We start from the raw sequence: 13373 nt of genomic DNA on the forward strand, positions 1-13373 counted from the left end.
GGCGCGGGCGGCGGCGCGGGGAAGTGGGCGCGGCGTCTCGGAGTATCGGGAGGTGGCACGTGGCAGCGGAGAGGACGACGGACACGTCCGGCGGCGCGGGGGAATGAGGGTAGGGTTTGGACTGCGAGAAAAAGGAGGGGAGCACTTATTTATAGGTAGGAGGAGGTAGGAGTGTCCAAATGAGGTGTAGTTTTTGGCCACGCGATCCTGATCCGAGGATCAAGGACATGGGAGTGGTTTGGGTGGGTTATTGGGCCGTTTTGGAGGGGTGTTGGGCTGCAACACACATGAGGCCTTTACGGTTCCCCGGTTAATCGTTGGAGCATCAAACGGACTCCAAATGACACGAAATTTGACAGACGGTCTACCGGTGGTGTACCAAGGCCGCTTGGCAAATCTCGGTCCATTCCGAGAATGTTTAACACCTGCTCACGAAAAGTGACAAAAGGGGGCGCCGGTGCACGTAGGAGTGTCGGATTGCAAAACGGACAACGGGGAAAATGCTCGGATGCATGAGACGAACACGTATGCAAATGAGATGCACATGATGACATGATATGATGCATGACATGAGCAAAATGCAAAACAAAGACAAAACCCAACCATGAAGGGAATCTCGTAACTTAAAGCCAAAAATGGCAGATTCGGAGTAGAAATATGGAAAGTTACATCCGGGGCGTTACAACACTCCACCACTACGAAAGGATCTCATCCCGAGATCTAGGAATGAAAGAACTCTGGATATTCGGAACGGACGTGGTCCTCGCATTCCCAGGTGGCTTCTCGGTCGGAATGGTGTGACCACCTTCACTTTCAGGAATTTGATAGACTTGTTGCGAGTCTTGCGCTCAGTTTCTTCAAGAATTGCAATGGATGCTCATGATAAGACAGGTCTTCTTGGAGATCAATCTCTTTGAAGTTGATGGTGCGCTTAGGAGTCTTGAAGCACTTGCGAAGCTGTGACACGTGAAACACGTCGTGCACATTTGCAAAGTTGGACGGAAGCTCAAGTTGATAGGCGAGGTCGCCTCTTTTGCCAATGATCTTAAAAGGACCCACGTATCTAGGAGCAAGCTTCCCTTTGATACCGAAGCGATGAGTACCTTTCATTGGAGAGACGCGGAGGTAGACATGGTCTCCGATCTCGAAAGCCAAGTCACGATGCTTGCTATCATAATAACTCCTCTGGCGCGTTTGCGCGGAGATTTTTGCGGATGACTTTACACATTTCTTCAGCCTCTGTGATTAAGTCATTGCCAAGAAGTTGGCGTTCACCAGTCTGTGACCAATTAAGAGGAGTATGGCACTTTCTGCCATAGAGAATCTCGAATGGGGCCTTGCTCGAACTCGCTTGGGAACTGTTGTTGTAGGAGAACTCGACATATGGAAGACAATCTTCCCACTTCATACCGAAAGAAATGACACAAGCCCTGGGCATATCTTCAAGGATTTGATTGACTCGCTCGACTTGTCCACTAGTTTGAGGATGGAAGGCTATGCTGAAGCGAATGTTGGTGTCCATGGCCTTCTGAAAGGAATCCCAGAACTTAGAAGTGAAGATGCTTCCATGATCTGAAGATATCAATTGTGAAATGCCATGCAAAGAGACAATCCTGGAGGTGTATAGCTCTACCAACTGAGATGCTGTGATAGAGTCTTTGATAGGAAGAAAATGAGACACTTTAGTAAGCTTGTCGATGACAACAAAGATAGCATCATTTCCACGCTTGGACTTGGGAAATCTAGTCACGAAGTCCATCTCAATATGGTCAAACTTCCATTCTAGAATAGCAAGAGGTTGGAGGAGACCAGCTGACCGTTGGTGTTCTGCTTTCACCCTTCTGCAGGCATCACATTCATTCACGAATTGAGCAATTTCTCGCTTCATTCGAGTCCACCAATACGACTGCTTGAGGTCATAGTACATCTTTGTACTTCCAGGATGAATGGATAGAAGGGAATTGTGAGCCTCATTCATAATGACTTTCCTTAGATTGCCTTTAGGAACCACAATTGGATCCTCGAAGAATAGAGTGTCTTTGTCATCAAGGCGATAGCACTTGTACTTGGGTTGGCTCTTGGCAATCCCATGTTTCACCTTCTTCACCATGACATCAAGAAGTTGTGCCTCACGAATTGGATCTTCCAAAGTAGGAGAGACTTGGAGGTTGGCAAGAAAGCCTTGAGGAACAACTTGGAGATTCAGTTTGCAGAAAGCTTCACAAAGGTCCGGTTGGAAGGGCTTGAGAATTAAGCTGTTGTAGTAAGCCTTCCTGCTCAAAGCATCTGCAATGACATTGGCCTTGCCTGGAGTATATTCAATACTTGGATTGTATTCTTGAATCATTTTGACCCAATGAGTCTGCCTGAGGTTGAGGTTGGTTTTTTTTTACTATACACAGTAGGGAAAAACCCCACTGCAATTTTTATTATTATAGGGTAAAAAGACAAAGAGGTTCAACTATACATAATGCTTGAGATAATCCAGGAAAGCAAAAAAGGAAAAAAACTAGAGAGAAAACTAGGAACTAGGATTACAGCACAAGAAAGTAAAGCCAAGAACAGTAGGCTCCAGCATAACTCTTCTTAATTCTAAATCTTAGAAGGTTGAGCTCCTCCAGGAAGATAGCTTTCCACCTCTGAATGCTAGGTTGAATTACTTGGAAGATCAAATTGTTCCTTGAGATCCAGATAGCCCAAGAAGCAAGGATGATTATTTCCATGAAGAAAGGCACATGAAGCTTCTGTTTGAGATCAAGAAAAGCTTCCAGAATTGAGACATTTGCCTGTCTTGAAGGACAAATCAAGTCCCAACATTGAGCTGCAAAAGGACAGGTCCAGAAAAGGTGCTGAAGAGTTTCTTCCTGTGGACAATTGTTGACAGCACAATTGTAGTTGGCCAAATGAAAAGTTTTCCTTCTCAGAAGATTTCTAGTATTGAGCCTGTCATGAAGTAGTCTCCAAAAAAACACCTTGTGTTTTGGCCGACAGGAGCTGTTCCAGATCCAGTTGAACTATTGTGGCACAATGTGAACTCCCATCATAACTTTATATGCCTTAGCAACTTAGAATTGTTCATTTCCCCAAATGTAGCTCCAAGTGTCAGTGCAATCTAGTGCATCAGAAGCCCTTAGAGCAATGCAAATGTCCTCCATAGCCTCAAATTCCTGGAAAGCTTGCACAGTCAGGGGTAGATGGAATAGATCCTCTAAGTATTCTGCTTGGAGAAATGTGTGGACATTAGCATCCTTGTTCTTCACAAAAGGGAATAAATGAGGGAACATGTCTTGCAAACAAGCTGAGTGCCAAAGATGAGTCCAAAATAAAGCACTCTTGCCATCACCTATGTTGCATCTGGCCAAACACTTATAATTATCAATAAGCTTAAGGTTTGCCTTCCACCAAAATGATCCAATCCAGCTATTACCAGGTAGTGAATCATTCTTGTAATATGAGTCCCAGATCAAGTTGACCTAGGGAATATTGTGTCTGTTATAGAACTTGTGCATATTCTTAAGTAGCAGGGCCTTATTCTGAACAAAGATATCCATGACTCCCAAACCTCCCTGATTTTTAGGTCTACACAAAGTGCTCCATGCCACCATGGCAGGTATGTGGTCCTACAGATCAGGGCCTCTCCATAGGCAATGTCTCAAATACTTTATGGCTTGGGTTTTGATGGTGACAGGCACATCAAGGCATCCCATGGGATAGATCAACAATGAATTTAGGACAAATTTTATAAACAGCAATCTTCCAGCCATTGTCAGAAAGGAGGACAAACCCACAAGTTTCCTTTGCAGTCTTGTGACAAGAGGGAAACATTGCTCAACAGTAGGCTTATGAAGGCCTAAGGGTGCTCCCAAATATTGGATTGGAAAAGATTCCTTCTTGCAATGAAAAGTATTTATCAAAATCTCCATCTTCTCTTCTGACACATTTATTGGAATCATACTGGATTTATTGTAGTTTACTTTAAGGCCAGTGGCATCTACAAAAGTATTGAGGAGGGCTTTGAGGCAATGTAGTTGCTTGGCATCTGCTTGTAGAATAACCAGGGTGTCATCAGCATACTAGACAATTGGGAAGTTAGGGCACCTTGTTGAGAACTGACTGAAGAAGGTCTGCAACAAGCACAAACAGGAGAGGTCCCCCTGCCTGACACCTCTAAGACAATAAAACTTTTTTCCAGGGACACCATTTAGCAAGATAGCAGATGTAGCAGAAGTGAAGAGCATTTTGATCCATGAAATCCATCTGTCCCCAAAACCTTTGGTCTTTAAAATGTCCAGCATTGCCTGGTGCTCAATTGTGTCAAAAGCCTTTTCAAAGTATAGTTTAAGTACAATAATTTCATCTTTAGACTTATGACATTGGTGTAGATATTCATATGCCCAACCCAAACAATCATGTATAGATCTTTCTTTAAGAAAACCATATTGGTTGATGTGAACCAACTTGAGAATCACCTTCTGCAACCTGTTTGCCAGCAGCTTAGTGACAAGCTTCAGACAACAATTTAGTAAAGAGATTGGCCTAAAATCATTTGCTGTCAAGGGAGTACTACCCTTTGGAATGAGGGTAATGTATGAAGTATTTAAGCTCTCAAGAGAAATTTTTCCTGCATGGAAATCATATATGAATTTGTGCACATCTCCCTTAATAATGTCCCAGCAAGACTTGAGAAATTCATTGTTAAAACCATCAGGGCCTGGTGATTTGTCTGTTGGAAGATCTTTGACCATGACATCAATTTCCTCTTCAGTAAAAGGTAATTCAAGTTTATCAAAAATATCTGAATTTTGTCTCTGCCCAAACAAGGAAACTAGATCAAAATGCATTGAGGTTTTTTGAGATGTGCCCAGTCGTTTTTGTAAGTTTCCAATAGTATTGCATCTTTCCCAGCATGATCAGATACCTCAACTTGGTCATCATTTTGGAGTACAGCAATATGATTATGCCTGTAGTTAATTGAGGCTTTAGTGTGAAAAAGATTGGTGTTCTCATCTCCAAACTTCACCCCCTTGATTTTCCCTATTTGCTTCCAATAAATCTTTTGATTCCTCAACAAAATAAGCAGATGTTCTTTAAGAATAGCCCTGCAATTCCATTCCTGAATGTCCAACTCTCTAAATTCTTCAAAGAGATCCCACAAGAAGATGAGCTCATTTAGCTTTGCCATTTGAGTTTTCAGACATGACAAGGATTTAGCCCACAATTTCAAAGATCTTCTTAAGTTTTTAAACTTGGCATTCAAAGTCTTGACAGCATCAAGATTTCCAACTAGAATATTCCAAGCATTGGCAACTACCTGCTTAAAGTCAGAATGTTGTAGCCAATAGTTTTCAAACCTGAACACTCTTGCCTTTGGGAATTAAGTACCAACTTTTATTACATAGGGCAGATGATCTGAAATAGGCTTTGCAAGAGGTAGCACAATTGTGTTTGGAAAAGTAGTCATCCAAGAAGCATAAGTGAAAAACCAATCAAGTTTTACCAACAGAGGATCATGCTGCATGATACTCCAGCTGAACTTTCTGCCATGCAAAGGTAATTCAACTAAATCTTGATTACTGATTGCCTCATTAAACATAAGCATATGATTAACATCTCCACCAGGTCTGTTCCTATCTGATGGTGCTCTCATAAGGTTGAAGTCTCCCATTAGAATCCAGTCAACATGATCAGGCATGTGAATATTCAGGAACCAGTTAATAAACTCAATTTTTTCTTGTGGATCACATGGCCCATAAATATTAGAAAGAATCCAAGACTGATTAGAGAGCAGACTGGTAAATTGTATTAAAAGTGAAAACCTATTTTGTGCAATCACTTCTCCAGAGATCTGAGAGCCATTCCAAGCCACAAGGAGACCCCTAGAAGCTCCAACAGAGGGCAGGAAAGCAAATTTATTAAGTCTGGAAGGGCAGAAATTTTTTATGTAAGTTGTGTCAAAAGTCTCTCTCTTGGTTTCTTGAAGACACAAAATATTGCAGCCACTCTCATCAATTTTCTGCCTTAAGGCCAACCATTTGTCCTGAGAATTTATTCCTCTAATGTTCCAATTGAGAGTATTCCAGCTTCTGTTTGTGTTATTCATGGAAACACATAATTATTTTGTACCAGAGATCAAGCACCAGCACTTGATCATCCAAACATAAAAGAAACTTGCACAATGCCCTGATCCATAGCACATCACATATCCAGCAAAGCAGCCAATCATAAAACATAGAGGTACTAATAAGAGAGTACATCACCAGACATACAGGGTTCATAAAGTGCCAATATCCAAGTCTTACATCATTCAAAAGCAGTTCCAAACTAGGTGTGAAACCACATACACACACCCTCCACATAGTACTCCAATTAAGGGACATAAACATTATGCAAAGTTGGAGGTATGTCCTTGTCCTTTGGCCAAGGGCACCTTGTCCAAAACTTCATCTTGCCTTCTCTTGGGCTTCTTGGCTAGCTTGTCCTCCAGCTCCCCCTCAGCAACCTTACAGAAAGAGGTAGTAAGATTTTTAACAACTGATTTTTGTATGATGGGAGGGACAGCATTGCAAGGTAGACAATTATTATTAGAGCAGGAGTTTCTCTTGTAACCAGCATTGTCTTTCTTAACTCTTTCACTTCTCCTTACCTCTGTTTCCACTAGTGGAGTCTTTCCATTTCTTCTCTTCCTCAAGTTATCTTGTCCAAAAGGCTGCAGCAGTGCCTGGGACTCCACATCCTGCATATTGGCAGCCACTCCAATATTTTCTTTGCCCTTGACCTGGGTCTCTTCCTCCATGGCCTGACAAATAGGTGCATGAGAGGTAGGACACTTGTCAGGTATGTGAAACATAATGGCTTGATCCATATTCTCTACAGTAGTGAACAGTTCCCACATTCCAGATTTTAACATATTGACAATCCAGGCAAACTTATCAGGGGACAGAAGCAGGTGAACAATAAAGTTAAACCAACTTATAGGAATGTTGGTAGAGAAAGAGCTCCTGCTTTCCAAAGATTGCTCTTTAAAGTGATGTTTCCACAGTAGCATGCCTTCTTCAGAAACATAATGATCATTGTTAGCAGCAGCAACCATCTGAAACTTTTCAAACCAAGAAGAGAAGATGCCATGCTAAAGTGTTCATTTATTTGATTAACCCAATTACCTTGGAGCCTTGACTGAAGATCCTCAAGGTTCTCCACTGGCTGCAAGCTTCCTCTAGCAGTGGTAACATGTTCAGGACTGCAGGCCAGAACTTCATTTGAAGATCCACTAGCAAGTGAAGGTTTAGTTTATTCAACAGATAACACATCATCCAAAGATGGAACAGAAACCAAAGCAGGCTCCAGTGTAACTTCCAGCAGTACACGTGGGGCAGGATCCACATCAATAGATGCAGAGACATCAGCAAGAGCATTTATTTCATGAGAAGTGGAAGCAACATGTTGTAGTTGGTCTGCAACAACCTGTGCATGAACTTGATCATGCATAACAGCACCCACCAACGCATCATCCTGGATGTTCTATTGCAATAAAGGAGGTTCCTCATCATCTGATTGATAGGCTTGAATTATGTTCTGCAGCCCATTAGCAAGCACCATGGCAGGGGGATGAAGAATAGCAGGCATTGCATCCCTAGGAGGAATAATCTCCACTGCAACAGAGGGCAAAATCATATTTGTGTTGTCTCCTTCAGAGAAAGACATGTCTAAAGATAAACTACTGTTGCTAGGTGCCGGAAGCAGTTCTTCCCCATCTGCCCAGGCCATTTCTTCTTGCTGCACAACATCCAATAGATCCTCAAGATCAGCATTCTGGTGATTTTGCTGATTCTCTTCCCAGTTATCCCAATTCTCTGCAATCTGAACATCCATATCATTGTTGTTGACAGCATCATCATGAAAACCATGAGCAGGCTTAGCATCTTCAGGTAAAGGATGTGGGTCCACATTGGTAGGAGGAATAGGATCCTCATATGCAGGGCCTCCACCTAGGAGCTCACTTGCCAGCACTTCAATGGAGGAAGACCATCCATCTTCCTCAAATTCATCCCCTTCAGACCAACGCATACTTTTTGGGATGATATCTAAGTTCATAACTCTTGCCTTGACTACAATACACCCCATGTGATCGTCCTCCTTGTCCCAGGAAATCATGCAGCCAAATTTACTGACAACACATGCCAAATCTTCAGTGTTACAGAAATCAAATGGAACTCCCGTCATAAGCAACCAAACAGTTCTATTGAAGTGAACCCTCCTATGGTTTCTGCCCTCATCATGCTTCACAAAAGTAATAAACACATCACCAAATTCATGAGGACTATCTAGCACCAACTTATCTCTGTCCCTAACCCTCGTGAGCCGAACATAGGCTTCTCCGAACGGGCAGCGCTGAATGTCTCTCAACCCCAACTGCCTATGTTCAACAATAAACTCCTCAAGAACATCTCTTACATTGGGGAATGGAGCATCGGCAGGGAGAGGATGGATGTTTGCAATCGCCCAATCTCCAGGGCGACAAGGATGCTGCGGCAACACAACCCTAGCCACCCCATTGCGGTCAGGGACCTGCTAAATGTCGAAGCCATGTGGCATGAAAGGACGCGGGTCGATCGGAATGTTGGCCATTGGAGCCGCAGAACGAGCACTCGTCGGCGGAGTCAAGCTCAAGGTGACGGGAGAAGAGTTTGAGCAATGTGGTGAAACAGAGGAGCAGTGCGGAGAAGTTGAGGAGGCAAGTGCAAGACGAGGCTGAAAATTAGGAAAAGATCCCATACAAAGCTCACGATAAGAGGAAACTAGCGAAGGGTCACGGGCCGGGCCAATGGACTTAAACCAGTCCTGGACCGCATCCAAGTCCCAGGCCTCATTTGGTGGGCTGGGGAAAGTAGCAAACCTCAGAGAAGGGAAGAGCCCAGGAAGGCGAATGTTGTGACACTCCCGAGCAAAGTGGCCCATCTCGCCACATGCATAGCATTGAAACGAGTTATTTGAACGACCCAGATTCCCGCCCGCTGCAGTCATTGTGTGATCCTCTCCTGAGGGGGTAATATTGGGCATTAAGGGCACATTAAAGTCTGTGGCCAAGGAAACTGCAGAGCTGCTTGACATTCCGAGGCGGTTCCCAATTCACAATTGCAGACACCTTCTCAGGATTAACAACTATGCCCTTGGCGGAGATGATATGCCCAAGGTAGAGAACCTCATCAAGCGAGAACTCACACTTTGAAAACTTCGCATAGAATTGATGCTCTCTGAGTTTGTCAAGTACCAATCTCAAATGCTTGGCATCATCCTCCTTATTCTTGCAAAAGACCAAAATATCATCGAGATACACCAGGACGAAATCATTTGTGTAAGGGTTCAAGATGAATTTCATCATGCGAGAGAACGTTGGAGGAGCATTGACAAGGCCGAAAGACATGACAGTATATTCATACGAACCATAGCTTGTTCGGAATGCTGTCTTGGGGATATCTTGTTCACGAATGCGAATCTGATGATAACCCATACGAAGGTCAAGCTTGGAGAATACTTGGGCACCCTTAAGTTTCTCGAAAAGCTCATTGATGTTGGGAAGTGGGTACTTGTTCTTTATTGTTTTTTTGTTCAATGGACGGTAGTCGACGCAGAGTCGTTCCGTTCCATCCTTCTTCTTGACAAAAAGAACACCACAACCCCATGGAGATGAACTCGGTCTGATCAGACCCATACACTCTTGTTCATCGAGTTGTTTCTTCAACTCCTTCGACTCTTCTGGTCCAAGCTTGTAAGGACATTTGCAAACAGGTTCCGTGCCAGGCTCAAGATCGACAATGAATTCAACTGGCTGGTGACGAGGTATTCCCGGAAGATCTTCTGGAAAGACGTCTTGATATTCACAAATGACTGAAATCTGAGAGATGGCATTCAACTCGCCCTTCTCATTGAGAGAAAACAGCCGAATGGTTTCATCACGAGCGGCATAGATGATCACTTCCTCAGAAGAGTGTGTCAATTGAATTTTTCTGGCAGCACAATCAAGCAAAGCCTTGTGCTTAGAAAGCCAGTCCATGCCGAGAATTAGATCAATATCCGAGTCGCCAAGAACAATTGGAGAAGCCAGAAATCTATAGTCGCCCATTTCGATACCGACATTCGGAACCATCATACTAGAACTCAAACGCTTAGTTGGAGAAACAACTTGCAATGCTTTTGGTAATGCCTTAGTGTCAAAATTGTGCTCCGATGCAAATGGGAATGACATGAAAGAATGCGATGCACCAGTATCAAATAAGACTTTAGCAGGAATGTAGTTAACTGGAAGGTTACCCATGATCACTTCTGAAGAATCCTCCGCCTGAGCCGCGTTCATCATGTTGACCTTGGCATGCTTGGGATTATGCTTGACCACTGCATTACTGACAGATCTCACAGGAGGAGTAGGCGGAAGGCGCCTTTGGTTGAAGCACTTGTTTGCATAGTGCCCTTTCTACTGACACTTGTTGCAAGTAACCTCTAAAAGCGGACGGTGATAAGGAGCACTTAACCTTGGAGTATGAGACTGAGCTTTGTTCTGATAGCTTGGGTTGGGTGGGTGGGAAGATCCATTGCCACCTTTACTCTTCTGCTGGTAGGGCTGACGGAATGCAGGAGGAGGCGACCAGAACTTCTGTTGCTTAGCTGCCACTTGAGTTGAAGAAGAAGATTGAGCTGCATCCCTGACTCTCTTCTTAGAAGCATCACACTTGAGCTGAGCAGCCTCTTGCTTTAGTGCCATATTGTAGAATTCATCATACTTAGTTGGCTCAAGAAGCACGAGAGCTAATTGCAGATCTTCTCTGAGAGCCACCTCTGAATTGATAAATCATGCTACTTTCATCAGGGACGTCTTATTTTAGCGAAGTGAGCGAGTTTCTAAAACTGGATATTGTATTGATACACAGACATGATGCCTTGCTTGAGATTGCGGAACTCCTCACGCTTGCTTTCAGCAACACTTTGTGGAATGTGATGAGCTTTGAAGTCTCGGCGGAAATCATCCCAGGTAATCACACGACCTCATCTGGAATCTCTGTATTGTTGATACCACTCAGCATCTTGGTCGTTGAGTTGAAACGAAGCAAACTTGACAAAGTCCTCAGGCCTGACATTGCTACACTCAAAATGTTTGCAGATATCCATGAGCCAGTCATCGGCGTCTGTGGCCTCGACACAGTTGCTGAAGGACTTCAGCTGGTTTGCGTGGAACTGATTGAGGGTAGCAAAATGAGGTTGATTGTTGCCTTGGCCTTGATTCCCTTGGTTGCCTTGCCCTTGGTTGCGCTCTTGCAAGAGTTGCAAAAGCATCTGAGTGTTGGCGTTGGTGGCTGCCATGACAGCTTGCCATGCCTCCGGAGGTGGAGGTGGTGGCGGAGGGTTCGGATTCTGATGCGTTGGAGGAGCCATCCTGTAGAGGTTGACATCCGTTAGCATATTGAAAGACATATATTCAAGCTGAATCAATGGATCGAAATTGCAACATATAGCCTTAACATTCCAACAAGAATGAACGAATGAATTCCAAAGTAAAACATCACACTTCCATTAAGTTGAGAAGCCACTTAGATAAAGGTAGACGAATAAATCAACAAGGTACGGATATGAACAAATAATTGGTAAGGATTACCCAATCACAAACCAAATATCTGCGGGAAGAAATACTAGAGCTACATGAATTCCCACCTATGAAACTCCCGAAACTTTCTGGTTATGCAATCAGGTGTTGGGGATACAGGGGAAGCATAATATCTCACCCAAAACTAGCAAATCCCACATCCAGCTGTATCCATCCTTCAACACATAACCAAGAAACCTTCGGAAATCATTTACCTCAACCTTCGAAAAGCATATGTTATACGAGTTATGGCAATACTGCCGAACTCCCGCCCAGTACTGGGTGGCGTCGAGGTTATCTCACCAACAGCTGCATAAAGGAGATTTTCGATGTCGGCGAACTCAGGTATTCCAGAATTGCAACGATAAAATTGTGACGACAACACCTCGGAGCTCAACTCCCCGGGACACTGCCACAACCCATAAATGTCAGGAGGCACCAAGAACAATGTTCTCGTCACAAAACCATCGGAACGATTCCAAGATATCCGCGTGATCCTAATTTTTTAGTGAAATTTGAGGAGAGGAGTCAAAACTCTACGTCAGGAGGCCTCACCAGAGCGACGAAGGGACTGAGGAGTAAAAAGAATCCTACTCTCCGATACATATAATCCTAAGTCTCAAAACATTTTCTTCTAGACTCAACAACGTCGGCGATTCGATCAAGCAGGGGGCTCCTAATCGGGGAAGGCTCTGATTACCAACTTGTAACACCCACGATGCGGCTATATCTCCCATGTGCCGGGGCACGACTTAGAAGCATAACCGCATGGTAGGCATGTCGCAAGAGGGGTAATCTTTACACATCCCATGTACTGAATAAGATAGGGATAAAGAGTCGGCTTACAATCGCCACTTCACACAATACATAAATATATACTACATCACCCATAATACAATCAAGGTCCGACTACGGAACCAAAATAAAGAAAGACAACCCCAAATGCTAGATCCCCAATCGACCCAACTGGACTCCTCTACTGATCATCCAGAAAAGAAACATAGTAACGGCCCGAATCCTTGTCAAATTCCCACTTGAGTTCGGTAGCATCCCCTGCACTGGCATCATTGGCACCTGCATCTGTTTTGGAAGTATCTGTGAGTCACGGGGACTCAGAAATCTCACACCGTCGCGATCAAGACTATTTAAGCTTAAAGGTAGGAAAAGGGTAGTGAGGTGGAGCTGCAGCAAGCACTAGCATATATGGTGGCTAACTTACACAAAAGAGAGCGATAAGAGAAGCAAATCACGGTCGAGAAGCTATAAAGTGATCAAGAAGTGATCCTGAAGCTACTTACATTCAAGCATAACACGAGATCGTGTTCTCTTCCCGGACTCCACCGAAAAGATACCATCACGGCTACACACGCGGTTGATTCATTTTAATTAAGTTAAGTTTCAAGTTTTCTACAACCGGACATTAACAAATTCCCATCTTGTCGTGGAATTGTCACGGCAGATGTCCTAGCGAAAGGACTTAGTCGTAGGGCCATCGCAACTAGGAAGCTTAAAGGGGTTCATCGGGACAAAGGACACGAGAGGTTTATACTGGTTCGGCCCTTACGGTGAAGGTAAAGCCTAGTCCAGTTGTGGTTGTATTGCTAGGTTTCGATGACCAAGGAGAGAATCCACTAGCTTGGCTATCGATCTATTGTTTCTTACCCTAAGCCGTCGCCGGGTCGTCCCCTTATATACACGGGTTGACGCCTGGCAGCCTACAGAGTCCCAGCTGACTCATAAA

This window comes from Triticum aestivum, chromosome 2A, assembly GCF_018294505.1.
Source record: "Triticum aestivum cultivar Chinese Spring chromosome 2A, IWGSC CS RefSeq v2.1, whole genome shotgun sequence".
Classification (NCBI taxonomy): Eukaryota; Viridiplantae; Streptophyta; class Magnoliopsida; order Poales; family Poaceae; genus Triticum; species Triticum aestivum.